Below are 5,313 nucleotides of genomic sequence, written 5' to 3'. Positions count from 1 at the left end.
GATTGAAAAAAAAAATTCGAGTTGTCAAGTTTTTCTAGTTATCGCGACTCGGCTGTAATAATAAAAAAAATAATAAAACTATTTTAAAGTGCAGCTTACATTTAACAGAGTTTAAGTAATGCTAAATCCTTGGGCATTTCGCAATCTGTCTCTTGTACTTCATTACAGGATCGGCTAGTTACTGTCAATTGTCATAATCAATATTAAATTGTATAATCTAATAAATTATAATTTTTTGTCCCTCTTGAATCTTCAAATATATCTGAAAAATAAAAATGTTTATTAAAACCCCTTTTAAAATACGCATAGGCAATAAGATATGCAGTTTTGAGGTTACCCGCCTTATCAAAATTGAGCGGTCATAGATAATAAAGTTTTTTCAAATTTCAAATTTCGAACTCAGTGCTGTTTTAATACATGGCACTCGAATACTCTACACTTACATCAAAATATCAAATATTTTACGAGTATTCAATTTATAGTATTTGAGTGCATTTAGAATTCGGAGGCAAATCGGCGGATTTTCACAAACATTTGAGATTCGTCTTAAACTATTCTAAAATGTGAGTACTGCTGGCACAAAAGTAATGGATATTACCTATCCTTTAACTTATAAGTACATAATATTCTATTGTTTGTTATGCAGTGTGTCAGTGTTTAATAATACTTTCTTCAATCACACTCATTGATAATGCGAACCAAATATAATTTGACCAAATCAATCGTGACATGATGTTACAGCAGTCCTTGTTCCTACACAAACATTATCAATTCGTGGATGCTTGAAACGTGACAAATGTAATGAAACTGTAAGCCGGCAGCTTGATAGTTGATGGTCAGAAATTTTTCCAGTAATATAGATCTTAAATTTTATTGTCCTGAACAGTGGCGCCCGAGCAGGTTAACAAGTAATGCAACTGCGTGCAGTGGCGAAACGACCGCAGTCTTTGAGAAGCGATTGCTTCTCGATTTTTTTTATGGTTTGGGGGTGGGTGGGTGCCGTGAGTATAATATATAATAGGTACCTATAGCTGGTAAGTCGGTGGGAGGGTGTGGTAAGTTTACTTATGGATTATTTTAAGTTTGTTTCGCCACTGACTGCGTGTGTTTTCAAAAGGGATGGGCAAATTTTATTGCTGCAAGTGTTACAGAAAAGTTTATACATTTATAACATAAACTATAGTTTATTAAAATAATTAATTTCCTTAAACTATGGTGATTAATAAGTGAAAATATTTTTAATAAATAAAAAAAATGAGTGAGTGGGTGACTAACTTTTTTTAACTGCGATTGCTCTTAAAATACCTCTGTGCGTCACTGGTTCTGAATATATAATATTATTTTTTACAAGTACATAAAATAGATTATTGAAATTTATTTTAGATTTATAGCACCGGTTAAGCGATAATGAGAACGACTTCATTGGAGTACAAGCATTTTGGTACCATGATACTTTTTTTATTAAAAACTATTGATATTATATATATAGCTAAAAAAAATAATTTTGCTTAAACTTCATATTATATGCATATAGATTTTTATCCTATGCTGAACCTAAGCAAATATATGTGATTTTATGGAGAACATTGGTGGTAGATAGTGCCAAATACATAACTTGTAGCATCAAGTTGTGTCCAAGATGCAGAAGCAACATGCGACAAAACATGAGTAAAGTATAATTTCACTGTGTTTTATTTTAATAGTTAACATGATTTTTGTTTTTGTTTTCAACTCAATATTTATGGACAAATGGTTTGATTTGTTTAAAATAAATCCAATTCTTTTATTATTTTTAGAATGTAGAATTTCATGAAGTGTAAAAATACTTACAATTAATAGGTAATCGTAACAATACTAATAAAACTATTAACAATTTCTTAATACATACACCAATAATAGTAGTAGAAGTGTATAGGTACATCATAACTAATTAAATAAGAAAATATTTATTTTATAGCAGTAACATTCATGTTCAATTATTAATAGTGTGTACAATTTTTTTATGTACCTATATAAAATAATAATATAGTTTTTCTATTTCTATTTTATTTTAAGCAATTTACAATATAATATTAATAATTTTAATAAAACATTAGATTTTGTAATGAAGATTGCATTGGATTTAAGACTTAACATATCGTTAAAACACTATTGCTCATTAGTTCGTCTGATTCTTCAGTATGGCTCTATTATTTGAAATCCTCATACAATTAAGACTTACTTAATAGAAAATGTCTGTCATAGATTTTCGCAACATTTTTTATTTAATGCTTCATATAAACCTCACGACATTGCATCAATTGTAGGTCTTAACCTAAATTTTTTTTGAATTTTGTATTGTTTTGTAAATATAGTTTTAAATGTAAAAGATATATATATATATATATTAAAAAGTATGTAATACTCATTAAATTATAAATAAATAATAAACTAATAATATAAGGTTAATATGGAATACTAAATAAAAATATAACATGATGCAAATATTTATATTGGTACTCTTAAACATCAAATCACTAATTATTATAATTTATGATTAATCATGTATAAAATTCCTTAATAATCAAGGCTGTGAATTTATAGGAAAGTGCATTTTTTTTTTTTGTGATTGTAAAATATAGCTTTGTAAGTACATAATTTGAATTATGTAATTACGAATACATCTATGAAACTTTTATTTTGCATATTTGTGCATTTTTTTACATTTTTAAGTTTTTAGGTAATTGTTTCGCATTTTAGGTCATATTTTGCTTTTTTAATTCATTTTCTAGCATTTTTCCAAATTCCGTCAATTGACTTGTTTGAAAACATTTATTTTTATTTTACACAGGCTGTATATATTATGTCAAGTACCCAGAAACAAATATCTTTAAGTTTGTTTTATTATTTTAACAAAATAAACAAACAATTTTTTTTAATGTTTCAGGTTACTTAATTCAGATTCAATCAACTTTTTTTATTAAATAAACACTTTTTTGTACTAATGTTTAATATCCTGTACCTAATATTAATATAAATATAAAAATTAAATTAAAAACCATTTAAAATGAATTTTATACTATTATTTTTGGCATTTTTTTTGCATTTGAAGTGCATATTTTGCATTTTAAGTGCATATTTTATTGCATTTTTTAAGGTTTTTTAGTGCATTAAATTCACAGCCCTATTAATAATTTATTTTATTCTTGTACATTTTTAGAGATATACAACTAATATACTGGATAATATTTCAAATATAATATTGAAATCATTTAAGCTTGAAAATATGGTGGAATAAAATGTGAATATGACTGATCCATTTATGGCCAATAAGTAGTTCGTATGCAACCATGTATGTAAGTCCAGACATCAAAAAACAATCATAATATATCTAACTGTTTGTACACAATTTATAGATATGTACCAACAACATTAGAATTGTTAAGATGTTTAACTTTGAACCAATAAAGCTGTTGATTGAACATGTAAGTAGTTTATAATTTTCTTAAGTAAAATATTTAATAAATATCAGAAGAAAAAACATACAATTATATAAGAATTGAAAAAGAAAATAAAGCTATTTGCTCAGTATCCCAAACATGTTTGTATACTCCATAATTATTATTAATTAATAGTTTTTACTTATTAGTTATTACTATATTTGTATTCGTTCATAAAATTGACAACAAAATTGGATCATATTTTATACTATAATATGTGGGTAATTAATTATATTCTAATGAATTTAACTATCATGATTTAGTACAGTAGTTGTGGACCTTTATGTAAACAAATACACAACAATTATTTTGTTATTGATAAAAGTATACAATTACCTACAGGCTACAGCATTTTATTTCAATACATACATTTTGTTAAATTGTAAGAAATTACACCTCTATTAAACTCCTATTAAATTATAGTGTATTTGTTAGCTTTTAAAACAAAATATATATTATATATTTATTAATTTAAATTAAGGAATATTAATTTTTAACATTAAACTAAAAAAACTTACCTTTTTGCTTATATTAATTTTACTTAACGAATAAAAAAAATAACTTGAACAATGGTAATTTGATTATAATAAAAAATTAGTAACCTAACCTAACCTAACCTAATTAATACAAAAAAATGTTAATAAGCTAAATATAACAAAGCATGTTTTTTTGATTTATATATGTTTTTTTATAAATTTATTCTTTGTAATATGTATACCTAATTGATTTTATGCTTTTTTTTAGGTAATATTATGTAATGCAGGAATGTCATTTTTCATCTCATCGTTGCTAAAATAAAAACACTATCGATCAACAATTATTCACAAGATTTCTGCTAATGTATGTCACTTAAATCCAATCAAAACAAAATAAGCCCTTTAAAAAAGGTGTCCTCTTAAAAAATTTCTCAGTATTTCTGGGTTTCTGTAGTGATTAAAATAAAGTAAAGGTATAATAAAATATTATGTATACATGAAAAATTACATAGGTATATCAACAACAATAATATAAATTTAAATCTTATATTTGCATTTCCACTTTTTCATATATAATTTATTTTTTTTTATTATTATTAAATAAAGTTTTACTAACGTAAGTCATTTTAACTTATTGTTGATTAAATTACATTTAGACAATAGATAACAATTAGAATAATATTAGTAATAACATAGATTCTGGTTTCATATATCATATTATAACTTCTACACTTTGATACTTTAATATAGTATGTGACTAGTGTAAGGCAGAACTCAACACTTGGTAGGAATTGAGGGAAATGTGTTTCACAGTGTTGTGGAAATACCTATATACTTTTTTATGACTGTATAGTAATAACCAGGCCTAAAATTTTATAGCACTAAAAATAACTGAAATATACACTATAATACGACTCAACAAATCTTAAAATAAGCGCTATAATACATCCTAAAGACATGAAAATTAGCAAAACTGAAAATGTATTTTGTTCAAAATTTAAAAAACAAATCTACAAATGTACGACACCATATTCTAGGCAAAAATATATAAATGCATGCTGTGAAACTGATAAGGAGTCATAATTGTTTACTGTTCAATAACTTTCTGCTTTAAAAATAAATTTTAATAAGAACAAAAATGTGGGTGTTTACTTTTTTTTATACAATGTAATCTAAACTAGATTCACGTAAATACAAATTAGGAAAAAATAGCACCAAAAACCTTAGATACTTGAATATGCAAAAAAAATAGGGGTATAAAATTGTATACTTAGAGTCCTTGGCGCTTAAAACAAATGTATTGCTCATTCTGCTATTTATCCTATTACAATATTAGCAAATACTATAAAACCCAAGCC

General features: G+C 25.0%; 1 long non-coding RNA gene across 4 annotated transcripts; it reads left to right on the top strand.

Moving 5' to 3' along the window:
• The first annotated feature begins 360 nt into the window (after positions 1-360).
• On the top strand, positions 361-5,094 carry LOC107166365 (uncharacterized). 4 transcript variants are annotated; one of them, XR_001506126.2, is made up of 7 exons: positions 361-563; positions 647-835; positions 1,384-1,441; positions 1,535-1,673; positions 3,200-3,331; positions 3,396-3,464; positions 4,224-5,094. It is a non-coding gene; the product is annotated as an uncharacterized LOC107166365 (long non-coding RNA). The 4 variants fall into 4 exon arrangements; XR_001506127.2 differs by having other exon boundaries at positions 362-563; positions 647-851; positions 1,535-1,668; XR_001506124.2 differs by having other exon boundaries at positions 364-563; positions 1,535-1,668.
• Positions 5,095-5,313: the final 219 nt, after the last annotated feature.

The sequence above is a fragment of the Diuraphis noxia genome, unplaced genomic scaffold, assembly GCF_037042655.1.
Source record: "Diuraphis noxia isolate RWA-SAM2 unplaced genomic scaffold, SU_Dnox_SAM2 contig0005, whole genome shotgun sequence".
In the NCBI taxonomy this organism is placed as follows: domain Eukaryota; kingdom Metazoa; phylum Arthropoda; class Insecta; order Hemiptera; family Aphididae; genus Diuraphis; species Diuraphis noxia.
The sequence above is the reverse complement of the archived record's forward strand: the minus strand, read 5'-3'. Positions and strand labels throughout refer to the sequence as shown.